This window comes from Oncorhynchus masou, chromosome 30 (assembly GCF_036934945.1).
Source record: "Oncorhynchus masou masou isolate Uvic2021 chromosome 30, UVic_Omas_1.1, whole genome shotgun sequence".
NCBI lineage: Eukaryota > Metazoa > Chordata > Actinopteri > Salmoniformes > Salmonidae > Oncorhynchus > Oncorhynchus masou.
Window position 1 is genome coordinate 66,343,357 of NC_088241.1, and position 15,676 is coordinate 66,359,032.

The 15,676-nt window shown below is 44.5% G+C and overlaps 1 pseudogene; it reads right to left on the bottom strand.

The window, feature by feature from the left end:
- LOC135521693 (uncharacterized protein C8orf34 homolog) overlaps nucleotides 1-15,676 on the bottom strand; it is a 105,803-nt pseudogene that overhangs the window by 76,451 nt on the left and 13,676 nt on the right.

Genomic DNA, 15,676 nt, shown 5'->3' on the forward strand with positions numbered 1-15,676 from the left:
CCTCTCTACCATCTCTGTCTCTCTTATCTCTCTTCTCTCCAGCGCCAGTCTGGCAGGCCACTCAGTAAGACTGATAGACCTCTCTACCTCTCTACTCCAGCGCATCTCTGTCTCTCTATCTCTCTTCTCTCCAGCGCCAGTCTGGCAGGCCACTCAGTAAGACTGATAGACCTACCTCTACTGTCTCTCTACCATCTCTGTCTCTCTACCATCTCTCTTCTCTCCAGCGCCAGTCTGGCAGGCCACTCAGTAAGACTGATAGATCTCTCTTCCTCCAGCACCAGTCTGGCAGGCCCTCTCTACCATCATCTGTCTCTCTATCTCTCTTCTCTCCAGCGCCAGTCTGGCAGGTCACTCAGTAAGTAAGACTGATAGACCTCTCTCCACCAGTCTGGCAGGCCACTCACCATCTCTGTCTCTCTATCTCTCTTCTCTCCAGCGCCAGTCTGGCAGGTCACTCAGTAAGACTGATAGACCTCTCTACCTCTCTACCATCTCTGTCTCTCTATCTCTCTTCTCTCCAGCACCAGTCTGGCAGGCCACTCAGTAAGACTGATAGATCTCTGTCTCTATCCTCTCTACCAGTCTCTCTGTCTCTCTATCTCTCTTCTCTCCAGCGCCAGTCTGGCAGGTCACTCAGTAAGACTGATAGACCTCTCTACCTCTCTACCATCTCTGTCTCTCTATCTCTCTTCTCTCCAGCGCCAGTCTGGCAGGCCACTCAGTAAGACTGATAGACCTCTCTGCCTCTCTACCATCTCTGTCTCTCTATCTCTCTTCTCTCCAGTGCCAGTCTGGCAGGTCACTCAGTAAGACTGGTAGACCTCTCTGCCTCTCTACCATCTCTGTCTCTCTTATCTCTCTTCTCTCCAGCGCCAGGCTGGCAGGCCACTCAGTAAGACTGATAGACCTCTCTACCTCTCTACCATCTCTGTCTCTCTACCATCTCTCTTCTCTCCAGCAGGCCAGTAAGACTGATAGCTACCATCTCTGGCCAGTCTGGCAGGTAAGACTGATAGACTCTCTACCATCTCTGTCTCTCTATCTCTCTTCTCTCCAGCGCCAGTCTGGCAGGTCACTCAGTAAGACTGATAGACCTCTATACCATCTCTGTCTCTCTACCTCTCTCCACCATCTCTCAGTAAGACTGATAGACCTCTCTACCATCTCTGTCTCTCTATCTCTTCTCTCCAGTGCCAGTCTGGCAGGTCACTCAGTAAGACTGATAGACTCTCTACTCTCTCTCCTATCTCTCTTCTCTCCAGCGCCTCTACCATCTCTGACCTCTATACCATCTCTCTATCTCTCTTCTCTCCAGCGCCAGTCTGGCAGGCCACTCAGTAAGACTGATAGATCTCTGTCTCTCTATCTCTCTTCTCTCTCTACCATCTCTGTCTCTCTATCTCTCTTCTCTCCAGCGCCAGTCTGGCAGGCCACTCAGTAAGACTGATAGACCTCTCTACCTCTCTACCATCTCTGTCTCTCTATCTCTCTTCTCTCCAGTGCCAGTCTGGCAGGTCACTCAGTAAGACTGATAGACCTCTCTACCTCTCTACCATCTCTGTCTCTCTATCTCTCTCTCTCCACCATCTCTGTCTCTCTACCATCCTGTCTCTCTATCTCTCTTCTCTCCAGCGCCAGTCTGGCAGGTCACTCAGTAAGACTGATAGACCTCTCTACCTCTCTACCATCTCTGTCTCTCTATCTCTCTTCTCTCCAGCGCCAGTCTGGCAGGTCACTCAGTAAGACTGATAGACCTCTCTACCTCTCTACCATCTCTGTCTCTCTATCTCTCTTCTCTCCAGCGCCAGTCTGGCAGGTCACTCAGTAAGACTGATAGACCTCTCTACCTCTCTACCATCTCTGTCTCTCTATCTCTCTTCTCTCCAGCGCCAGTCTGGCAGGTCACTCAGTAAGACTGATAGACCTCTCTACCTCTCTACCATCTCTGTCTCTCTATCTCTCTTCTCTCCAGCGCCAGTCTGGCAGGCCACTCAGTAAGACTGATAGACCTCTCTACCTCTCTACCATCTCTGTCTCTCTATCTCTCTTCTCTCCAGCGCCTCTACCATCTCTGTCTCTCTATCTCTCTTCTCTCCAGCGCCAGTCTGGCAGGCCACTCAGTAAGACTGATAGACCTCTCTACCTCTCTACCATCTCTGTCTCTCTATCTCTCTTCTCTCCAGCGCCAGTCTGGCAGGCCACTCAGTAAGACTGATAGACCTCTCTACCATCTCTGTCTCTCCATCTCTCTTCTCTCCAGCGCCAGTCTGGCAGGTCACTCAGTAAGACTGATAGACCTCTACCATCTCTCTCTTCTCTCTTCTCTCCAGCGCCAGTCTGGCAGGTCACTCAGTAAGACTGATAGACCTCTCTGCCTCTCTACCATCTCTGTCTCTCTACCATCTCTATCTTCTCTCCAGCGCCAGTCTGGCAGGCCACTCAGTAAGACTGATAGACCTCTCTATCCTCTCTACCATCTCTGTAGACCTCTCTACCATCTCTATCTCTTCTCTCCAGCGCCAGTCTGGCAGGTCACTCAGTAAGACTGATAGACCTCTCTACCTCTATACCATCTCTGACCTCTCTCTCTACCATCTCTGTCTCTCTTCTCTCCAGCGCCAGTCTGGCAGGTCACTCAGTAAGACTGATAGACCTCTCTACCTCTATACCATCTCTGTCTCTCTATCTCTCTTCTCTCCAGTGCCAGTCTGGCAGGTCACTCAGTAAGACTGATAGACCTCTCTACCTCTATACCATCTCTGTCTCTCTATCTCTCTTCTCTCCATGCCAGTCTGGCATGTCTCTCTATCTCTCTTCTCTCCAGCGCCAGTCTGGCAGGCCACTCAGTAAGACACCTTTATACATCAATGATGTCACTCTTGCTACTGGTGATTCCCTGATCCACCTCTATGCAGACGACACCATTCTGTATAGTGTACTTTTGGCCCCTCTTTGGACACTTTGTTAACCAACCACCAGACAAGCTTCATAGCCATACAACTCTCCTTCCGGGTCCTTCAACTTCTCTTACTGTAAATGGAAGTAAAATGACCAGCATCACTGGACGGTTCTGACTTTGAATATGTGGACAACTACAAATACCTAGGTGTCTGGTTAGACTGTAAACTCTCCTTCCAGACTCACATTAACCACCTCCAATCCTAAATTAAATCTAGAATCGGCTTCCTTTTTCGCAAAACAAAGCATCCTTCACTCATGCTGCCAAACATACCCTCGTAAAACTGACTATCCTACCGATCCTTGACTTCGGTGATGTCATCTATAAAATAGCCTCCAACACTCTACTCAGCGAATTGGATGCAGTCTATCACAGTGCCATCCGTTTTGTCACCAAAGCCCCATATACTACCCACCACTGCAACCTGTATGCTCTCGTTGGCTGGCCCTCGCTTCATACTCGTCGCCAAACCCACTGGCTCCAGGTCATCTGTAAGTCTTTGCTAGTTAAAGCCACACCTTATCTCAGCTCACTGGTCACCATAGCAGCACCCACCCAGCAGGTATATTGCACTGGTCACCCCCAAAGCCAATTCCTCCTTTGGTCATCTTTCCTTCCAGTTCTCTGCTGCCAATGACTGGAACAAACTGCAAAAATCACTGAAGCTGGAGACTCATATCTCCCTCTCTAACTTTAAGCACCAGCTGTCAGAGCAGCTTACAGATCACTGCACCTGTACATAGCCCATCTGTAAATAGCCCATCCACTCTACCTCATCCCCATACTGTTATTTTTTGTTGTTCCTCCTTTGCACACCAGTATCTCTACTTGCACATCATCTTCTGCACATCTATCACTCCAGTGTTAATGTTAAATTGTAATTATTTCGCCACTACGGCCCATGTATTGCCTTACCTCCCTTATCTTACCTCATTTGCACACACTGTATATATACTTTTCTAATGTGTTATTGACTATATGTTTGTTTATTCTATGTGTAACTGTTGTTTCTGTCCCATTACTCTGCTTTATCTTGGCCAGGTCGCAGTTGTAAATGAGAACTTGTTCTCAACTAGTTTACCTGGTTAAAATAAAGGTGAAATTAAAAAATGTAAAAAGACTGATAGACCTCTCTGCCTCTCTACCATCTCTGTCTCCTGTATCTCTCCAATCTCCAGCGCCAGTCTGGCAGGTCACTCAGTAAGACTGATAGACCTCTACCTCTATACCACCTCTGTCTCTCTGTCTCTCTTTCTGCCAGCCCAGGTCCAGTCTCAGAGGACTGTACTGGGCCAAACCCTTCAGTATATCAGGCCAAGCCTTCACACAGAATTACAAATGACTTCAGTGCATCATTCCCTCTGAATAGCTGCATGGTCCAAGCACACCAAGAAATCTGCAGAGACAGGAAGGGGAGTGGTTACAACAGGAAGGGGAGTGGTTACAACAGGATGAGGAGTGGCAAAACATATTCCCTCTCAGGAGACTTAAAAAAATGTGGGTCTTCAGATCCTCAAAAGGTTCTACAGCTGCATCCCAGTACATCACTGGGGCCAAGCTTCCTGCCGTCCAGGACCTCTATACCAGGCAGTGTCAGAGGAAGGCCCAGTACATCACTGGGGCCAAGCTTCCTGCCGTCCAGGACCTCTATACCAGGCAGTGTCAGAGGAAGGCCCAGTACATCACTGGGGCCAAGCTTCCTGCCGTCCAGGACCTCTATACCAGGCAGTGTCAGAGGAAGGCCCAGTACATCACTGGGGCCAAGCTTCCTGCCGTCCAGGACCTCTATACCAGGCAGTGTCAGAGGAAGGCCCAACATCACTTTTCTGCCGTCCAGGACCTCTATACCAGGCAGTGTCAGAGGAAGGCCCTACATCACAGGCTGTTCTTACCAGGCAGTGTCAGAGGAAGGCCCAGTACATCACTGGGGCCAAGCTTCCTCCTCCAGGAACATCGAATCAAATGGCTACCCAGACATCACTTTGCATTGACACCCCCCCCTTTTACACCACTGCAACTCTCTGTTATTATCATCACTGGGGCCAATATGTCCAGGACCTTATACCAATAACTCTACCTATACCACATGTATGTCCAGGACCTCTATACCAGGCAGTGTCAGAGGAAGGCCCAGTACATCACAGTGTACCTCAATTAGGCCCTACATCGACTAACCGGTGCCACCACATGTACATTGACTCTGTCCAGGACCTCTATACCAGGCTGTGTCAGAGGAAGGCTGTATATAGCCTCCACAATGACTCTGTCAGAGGAAGGCCCTGTAATCACCCTGTATATAGCCTCCAGGACAACCAGACTCTGTCAGAGGAAGGCCCAGTACATCACTGGGGCCAAGTATATAGACCTCTATACCAGGCATTGACTCTGGGCCAAGCTTCCTGACCCCCTCTATATAGCCTCCACAATGACTCTGTACCGTCAGAGGAAGGCCCAGTACATCATAGCCTCCACAGGCAGTGTCAGAGGACTCAAAGACTGCCATCCTAGTCACAGGCTGTTCTTTCAGCACGGCAAGCTCCCTGAACATCGAATCAAATGGCTACCCAGACTATTTGCATTGAACACCCCCCCCTGTATATAGCCTCCACATTGTTATTACTCTGATACTTTAATAACTCTACCCATGTATGTATTACCTCCACATTGACTCTGTTGACTCTGTACTGGTACCACCTCTATATAGCCTCCACATTGACTCTGTACCGGTACACCCTGAATATAGCCTCCACAATGACTCTGTACCGTAATACCCTGTATATAGCCTCCACATTGACTCTGTACCGGTACCCCCTGTATATAGCCTCCACATTGACTCTGTACCGGTAATCCCTGTATATTGCCTCCACATTGACTCTGTACCGGTAACCCCTGTATATAGCCTCCACATTGACTCTGTACCGGTACCCCCTGTATATAGCCTCCACATTGACTCTGTACCAGTACCCCTGTATATAGCCTCCACATTGACTCTGTACCGGTACCCCCTGTATATAGCCTCCACAATGACTCTGTACCGTAAACCCTGTATATAGGCTCCACATTGACTCTGTACCAGTAACCCCTGTATATAGCTTCCACATTGACTCTGTACTGTATATAGTCTCCACATTGTACCCCTGTATATAGCCTCCACATTGACTCTGTACCGGTACCCCCTGTATATAGCCTCCACATTGACTCTGTACCGGTACCCCCTGTATATAGCCTCCACAATGACTCTGTACCGTAATACCCTGTATATAGTCTCCACATTGACTCTGTACCAGTAACCCCTGTATATAGCTTCCACATTGACTCTGTACTGGTACTCCCTGTATATAGCCTCCACATTGACTCTGTACTGGTACCCCCTGTATATAGCCTCCACATTGACTCTGTACTGGTACCCCCTGTATATAGCCTCCACATTGACTTGTACTGGTACCCCCTGTATATAGTCTTGCATTGATCTTTTTTAAATGACTCTTTTTTTTTACTGCATTGTTGGTTAAGTCTTGCTATCTTTTTTTAAATATTTTTTTTTTACTGCATTGTTGGTTAAGGGATTGCATTTCACTGTAAGGTCTACGACACCTGTTGTTGTATTCGGTGCATGTGACAAATATGTGATTTGATTTGATTTTGGTTTCCACAAAGCCGTGAATGATCTGTGAGACAAGGCAAGAAGGGCCTTCCACACCATCAAAAGGAACATAATATTTGACATACCAATTTGGATCTGGATAAAAATACTTCAATCAGTTATAGAACCCATTTATGGTTGTGAGGTCTATACTTTTTGTACAATCCAAAACCCCAAGCAATGCAGAGCAGAATTAGGAAAAGAGCCATTAAATTCTACAACCACCTGAAAGGAAGTGATTCCCAAACCTTCCACCACAAGGCCCTCACCTACAGAGAGATGAACCTGGAGAAGAGTCCCCTCAGCAAGCTGTTTATGGGTCTCGCTCGGTTCACAAGCACAAACAGACACAATTAAGCAACACAATTAAACCCAACCACATTATGGTTAAAGATAACTATTTAACACACTGGAAAGAATGAACCAAAAACAGAGCAAACTATAATGCTATTTGGCCCTAAACAGAGAGTACACAGTGGCAGAATACCTGACCACTGTGACTGACCCAAACTTAAGGAAAGCTTTGACTATGTACAGACTCAGTGAGCATAGCCTTGCTATTGAGAAAGGCCGTCGTAGGCAGACATGGCTCTCAAGAGAAGCCAGGCTATGTGCACACTGCCCACAAAATGAGGTGGAAACTGAGCTGCACTTCCTAACCTCCTGCCAAATGTATGACCATATTAGAGACACATATTGAAATTCCACAGTGTGCCATCACAGCAGCAAGATTTGTGACCTGTTGCCACATGAAAAGGGCAACCAGTGAAGAACAAACACCATTGTAAATACCTCCAATATTTATGGTTATTTATCTACCTCTGCTACAACTAGTTGCACATTTTTAGTACTTTATATTTACTGTTAATTTTTTAATACTTTTTAGTTAAAGATTTGTTACATTTGTTTATTTCACTTGTTTACCGTGCAAAGAGAGAGAGAGAGAAAGAGAGAGAGACAATAAAGACCCATTTGACAGAGAAAAAAGAGAGAGAGAGAGAGGTAGAGAGAAAGAAAAAAGGGGAGAGAGGAAGAGAGAAAGAGAGAGAGAGGAGAGAGAGAGGAAGAGAGAGAGAGAGAGAGAGAGAGAGAGAGAGAGAGAGAAAAGGAGAGAGAGAGAGAGAGAGAGAGAGATGTGTTTGACTATCTAGTTTCATGTATTATCCAAGTCAGCTGTAGTGAGGAAGCTCAATGGCTCTCTGTAAAAATAGTCATTATTGTCACTGATGTGTTTTGACATTGGTATCTATGAATCAGTGAATCTGTATTGGGTCTGATGTGTTTTTGTAGTTGTTAGTATTATTGAACAGGAAGGAAGTAGACAGACCCAGCAGCTCCATGACATCGTCCTCATCTTCCATCTCCTCCTCAGTGAGTGAGGGGGCGGAGCTATGGGCGGAGTCAAAGGATTCTTGGGACAACATGGCCGCCAGGAGCCTCTTGTGGTGCTGCTGCTGCTGCTTCAACCCTTTACTCTTCCCACTGCAGAGACAGGAAGGGGAGTGGTACAACAGGAAGGGGAGTGGTTACAACAGGAAGGGGAGTGGTTACATCCGGAGGGGGGGTGGTTACAACTGGAAGGGGAGTGGTTCAAACAGGGGAGGTGGGGTTAAACTGAGAAGGGGAGGAGTTCGAGGGGACCTAGGTTGGGTTGGATAGGATATTATATCCACAGCCAAGAGTTTTTCCTGGTACGTTTAGATGGCCAGGAAAAAGGGTGGCTGGTTGCCTCGTGGTTAGAGAGTTGCGTGTTTTGTGGGCGTCCGTAATATTCTATAATATAATATGTAATATTATGGCATGTTAGAATTGTGCCAACCACTGGTACCATTAATGCTAGTTTGACCACGAGAGGGCATCTTTGAGAATCATTTAATAGCCTTCAATATTGGCTGTACTAGAGAATTTAAAACCTGTATGCAGGCTATGGAAGAGCTGGGACATTTTCAGATTCCAAAAATTGTGTACAGATCCTTTTTTTTTACCTTTATTTTACTAGGCAAGTCAGTTAAGAACAAATTCTTATTTTCAATGACGGCCTAGGAACAGTGGGTTAACTGCCTGTTCAGGGGCAGAACGACAGATTTGTACCTTGTCAGCTAGGGGATTTGAACTTGCAACCTTTCAGTTACTAGTCCAACACTCTAACCACTAGGCTACAAATTACCATCGATAAATGCAATTGTGTTCGTTGTCCGTAGTTTGTGCCTGCCCAAACCATAACCCCACCGCCACCATGGGGCACTCTGTTCACAACGTTGACATCAGCTAACCGCTCGCCCACTCAACGCCTTACACGCTGTCTGCCATACGCACGGTTCAGTTGAAACTGTAATTCATCCGTGAAGAGCACGTTTCTCCAACTGAAGGTGAGTATTTGACCACTGAATTCGGTTACGATGCCAAGCTGCAGTCAGGTCAAGACCCTGGCGAGCACGCAGATGAGCTTCCCTGAGACAGTTTTTGACAGTTTGTGCCAAAATTATTCAGTTGTGCAAACCCACAGGTTCCTCAGCTGTCTAGAAGGCTGGTCTCAGACGATCACGCGTGTGGAGGTCCCGGGCTGCCGTGGTTACACGTGGTCTGTGGTCGAGACCGGTTGGACATACTGCTAAATTCTCTGACGTTGGAGACAGTTTATGGTAGAGCAATGAACATTAAATTACTTGGCAGCAGCTCTGGTGGACATTCCTGAAACATCTGTGGCATTGTGTTATGTGACAAAACTGTCAGGACCCGGTTAAATGAGAAAAAGTCACTTAACCAACTGAGCCACGAATAGTCAGCAGAACCCAGAAGATGAGGCAGACACAGCAGTACTTAAGACGGTGTATTTAATAAAGTAAAAAGGAGAAGTCCTTCAATACAAAAAATGGCAAATCCAAAAGGTGGTAGGAATAGCACAAAAAGCCTCAAGAGATACTGAAAACAAAAACAGAATTCCACAAGAGCATCGGAATCGACAAGAATACACAGAACACATAACATACAAACACAGAGCACAGAACTGAGGGAAACTGTGGTTTAAATACAATCAGGGTAAACGAGGCACAGGTGCAAATAATAATGGGAACAAGGGAAAAAACATAAGGTCAAAAAGCACAATTCTAGTGACCAAAAGTGGCCAAATCCTGACAAAAACGGCACATTTTATTGTCCCCCAGCACAAGGCGCACCTGTGTAATGATCATACTGTTTAATCAGCTACTTGATATGCCACACCTGTCAGGTGGATGGATTATCTTGGGAAAGCAGAAATGCTCACTAACAGGGATGTAAGCACATTGGTGAACAACATTTCTGGGTCTTTTATTTCAGCTCATGAAACATGGTACCAACACTTTACATGTTGCGTTCATATTTTTGATGAATGTATATTATATTAATGTATATTATTATATATTATTGTATTATATTCAGTGCATTCAGAAAGTATTCAGACCCCTTGACTTTTTCCACATTTTGTTTACGTTGCAGCATTATTCTAAAATTGATTAAATAGTATTTTGCCCCTCATCAATCTAAACCCAATACCCCATAATGACATCACAATACCCCATAATGACATCACAATACCCCATAATGACATCCATAATGACAAAGCAAAAACAGTTTTTTTTTTTAAATTTGTGCTAATTTATAAAACCAATAAAACTGAAATGTCACATTTATACAAGTATTCAGACCTTTTATTCAGTACTTTGTTGAATCACCTTTTGCAACGATTACAGCCTTGAGTCTTCTTGAGTATGATGTTACAAGCTTGGCACACCTGTATTTGGTGAGTTTCTCCCATTCTTCGATGCAGATCCTCTCAAGCTCTGTCAGGTTTGGATGGGGAGCGTTGCTGAACAAATTTGCAGATCTCTCCAGAGATGTTTGATCAGGTTTCCAGGCTCTGGCTGGGCCACTCAAGGACATTCAGAGACTTGTCCTGAAGCCACTCCTGCGTTGTCTTGACTGTGTGTTTAGGGTCATTGTCCTGTTGGAAGGTGAACCTTCGCCCCAGTCTGAGGTCCTGAGCGCTCTGGAGCAGGTTTTCATCAAGGATCTCTCTGTAATTTTCTCCGTTCATATTTTCCTGGATCATGACTAGTATCCCAGTCCCTGCCACTGAAAAACATCCCCACAGCATGATGCTGCCACCACCATACTTCACCATAGGGATGGTGCCAGGGTTTCTCCAGACATGACATTTGACATTCAGGCCAAAGCTTTCAATCTTGGTTATATCAGAGGCCTGATTGGTAGAGTGCTGCAGAGATGGTTGTCCTTCTGGAAGGTTCTCACAGGTGGACTCCAATCAAGTTGTAGAAACATCTCAAGGATGATCAATGGAAACAGGATGCACCTGAGCTCAATTTATAGACTCATAACTAAGGGTCTGAATACTTGTAAATATGTTGTAAATATGCTGAATACTTGTAAATATGTAAATAATGTAAATAAGGTCTTTGTTTCTTTTTTCTTTTTTATAATTTGCACAAAAAAAAATCTAAAAACCTCTTTTCACTTTGTCATTATGGGGTTATTGTGTGTCGATTGATGAGAAAAAATGTTTTATTTTCTCCATTTTAGAATAAGGATATAATGTAATAAATATACTGTAATAAAATGTTTGAAAAAGTCAAGGGGTCTGAATACCTCCCAAAGGCACTGAACAAAAATATAAACAGTGTTGGTCCCATGTTTCATCATCTGAAAGAAAACATCCCAGAAATGTAGAAATGTTCCAGCTTAATTGGCACGTATAAGATCAGTATATATTATAATTATCATTACATACAGGCGCACACACATACATCTTTCCCCAATCTGATACCACAAACATCAGGATGTCTCCCACTAATCAAATGACGGAATAACCTAATGAGGTTTCAAATAGCTGTGTGTGTGTGTGTGTGTGTGTGTGTGTGTGTGTGTGTGTGTGTGTGTGTGTGTGTGTGTGTGTGATTTATGATTTAATATCTGATCCTCTCTAATTAGCTACATCCCAAATGGTCACCTAACACGGAGCGCACACACACACACACACACACACACACACACACACACACACACACACACACACACACACACACACACACACACACCGCCTCCTCACAGTCCCACAGTTAATATCACCGTGGCAACATCTGGAAGCGGGCCTTGGAGAGAGAGAGGGGGGGGCGGCCTGTGCAGTTTTACAAAAAACATTAATTTAGATTAGATTGGATTACTTTAATAGTAGTGGGTTATATAACACCAAAAAGACAGGAATCCCCTTTACATAGACTGACTTCGTCTAGCCTGAGTGCCAGTCGGTTTGTGCCATCATGCCAACTCATTCAAAACGTTTGGCTTCAGAAGGTAGAGCAATGGAGACGGAAAGAACACACAAAAAAACAGATCTGGGAACCAGGCTAATAACTTGGGAATTTAAAAAGTGTCTGAGCCGAGCTCAACGAGGTTTAGATGTAGTAGTCCGTGGTAAAACGGGTACAGCGTCATTCAAACACATGTTTTGATCCTGGTTGTTTTTTTTTATTTTTATTTTACCTTTATTTAACTAGGCAAGTCAGTTAAGAACAAATTCTTATTTACAATGACGGCCTAGGAAATAGGATTCAAGTTTCTGATCCCAAAACAAGGCTGCGTCCCAATTGTCACCCCAATCCCTGTATAATGCACTTCCTTTGACCAGAGCCCATGACCAGAGCCCTATGGGTAGTGCACGATATAGGGACTCGGGTGCCTTTCAGAACAAAGACAATGTCCCCTTCTCCATTCCAGCTAGAGCATAAATCAATCTTAATTGGCACACACACACACAAAAACTCCCCACTACCCCCTCCCACACTCACACTCCTCCCCTCTCCACCACACACACACATTACACACACACACACCCTTCATTTTCTCTCCTACCTTCCGGCAGGGCTGCTATCAGCGCTCCCCCAAGCCTCAGTCTTGGTCCTGGGGACTGGGGGTTGGAGCATCTCTGCTGCCAGTGGGTCGGGGTCTTCCTCCTCCCTGCCCACCCACTCCCCCACCACCCTGGGCTGCAGCACTGAGTTATACCCCCCCAGGTTCTGGAGGGACGGGGAGAAAGGGAGAAAAAGAGATTGTAATTGTAATGTCCATATGACAATCTGAGTGTTTGACGATGATACTTCCTAGCCAGATATTAAATATAGACGCTATCAAAACAAAGAGGGAGGTATCATGAGAGATCATGAGAATGGGGGAAGTGCAATACAACCCAAACATCAATACAACCCAATGCACCCCATTAAGACCCAATAAAACCCAATACAACCCAATAATCAATACAACTCAATACAACCCAATAAGACCCAATACAACCAAAACATCAATAAAACCCAATACAACCCAATACAACCCAATACAACCCAATACAACCCAAACATCAATACAACCCAATACAACCCAAACATCAATACAACCCAATACAACCCAATACGACCCAATAAGACCCAATACAACCCAAACATCAATACAACCCAAAAATCAATACAACCCAATAAGACCCAATACAACCCAAACATCAATACAACCCAATACAACCCAATAAGACCCAATACAACCCAATACAACCCAAACATCAATACAACCCAAAAATCAATACAACCCAATACAACCAAATACAACCCAATAAGACCCAATACAACCCAAACATCAATACAACCCAATACAACCCAAACATCAATACAACCCAATACAACCCAAACATCAATACAACCCAAACACACCCCAAAACAATCCAATACAACACAAACACACCCCAAAACAACCCAATACAACCCAAACACACCCCAAAACAACCCAATACAACCCAAACACACCCCAAAACAACCCAAACACACCCCAAAACAACCCAAACACACCCCAATACAACCCAAACATCAATACAACCCAATACGACCCAATACCACCTAATAAGACCCAATACAACCCAATACAATCCAAACATCAATACAACCCAATACACCTCAATAAGGCCCAAGACAACTCGAGCATCAATACAACCCAAACATCAATACAACCCAAACATCAATACAACCCAATAAGACCCAATACAACCCAATACAATCCAAACATCAATACAACCCAATACAACCCAATACCACCCAATAAGACCCAATACAACCCAATACAACCAAACATCAATACAACCCAATACAACCCAATACACCCCAATAAGACCCAAGACAACCCGAACATCAATACAACCCAAACATCAATACAACCCAATACAACCCAAACATCAATACAACCCAATACAACCCAATAAGACCCAAGACAACCCAAGCATCAATACACCCCAAACATCAAGACACCCAATACAACCAAACATCAATACAACCCAATCATCAATACACCCCAAACATCAAGACACCCAATACAACCCAATCATCAATACACCCCAAACATCAAGACACCCCAAACATCAATACAACCCAATACAACCCAATAAGACCCAAGACAACCCAAGCATCAATACACCCCAAACATCAAGACACCCAATACAACCAATCATCAATACAACCCAATCATCAATACACCCCAAACATCAATACAACTCTATACACCCCAAACATCAATACAACCCAATACAACCCAAACATCAATACAACCCAAACATCAATACAACCCAAACATCAATACACCCCAAACATCAAGACACCCAACACAACCCAATCATCAAGACACCCAATACAACCCAATCATCAATACACCCCAAACATCAATACACCCCAAACATCAAGACACCCCAATACAACCAAACATCAATACAACCCAATCATCAATACACCCCAAACATCAATACAACTCAATACAACTCAATACAACCCAAACATCAATACAACCCAATACAACCCAAACATCAATACAACCCAAACATCAATACAACCCAAACATCAATACAACCCAAACATCAAGACACCCAATACAACCCAATCATCAAGACACCCAATACAACCCAATCATCAATACACCCCAAACATCAATACACCCCAAACATCAATACAACCCAATACAACCCAAACATCAATACAACTCAATACAACCCAAACATCAATACAACCCATACAACCCAAACATCAATACAACCCAATCATCAATACAACTCAATACAACCAAAACATCAATACAACCCAATACAACCCAAACATCAATACAACCCAAACATCAATACAACCCAATACAACCCAAACATCAATACAACCCAATACAACCCAAACATCAATACAACTCAAAAAACAACCCAATCATCAATACAACCCAATACAACCCAAACAATAATACAACTCAATACACCCCAAACATCAAGACACCCCAATTACAACCAAACATCAATACAACCCAATCATCAATACACCCCAAACATCAATACAACTCAATACAACTCAATACAACCCAAACATCAATACAACCCAATACAACCCAAACATCAATACAACTCAATACAACCCAAACATCAATACAACCCAAACATCAATACAACTCAATACAACCCAAACATCAATACAACCCAAACATCAATACAACCCAATACAACCCAAACATCAATACAACCCAATACAACCCAAACATCAATACAACCCAATCATCAATACAATAAAAACAATCTGTCGAACTGCAGGCATACAGGCATATAACAGAACTATCCATCTGGAGGACTCACCATCGACAAACAGAACTATCCATCTGGAGGACTCACCATCGACAAACACAACTATCCATCTGGAGGACTCACCATCGACAAACACAACTATCCATCTGGAGGACTCACCATCGACAAAAAAAAGTGACTATGCATAGATAATAAACACTGACTAGCAGCACTGTACAAAACAAAGTGAAGAGGGGAGGGGAGGTTCAATGTAAATAGTCTTGGTAGCCATTTGATTGATTGTTCAGCAGATGTATGACTTGGAGGTAGAAGCTGTCAAGGAGCCTTTTGGACCTCGACTTGGTGCTCCGGTACCGCTTGCCGTGTGGTGGCAGAAAGAACAGTCTATGATTTGGGTGACTGGAGTCTTAGACAATTCTTTGGGCCTTCCTTT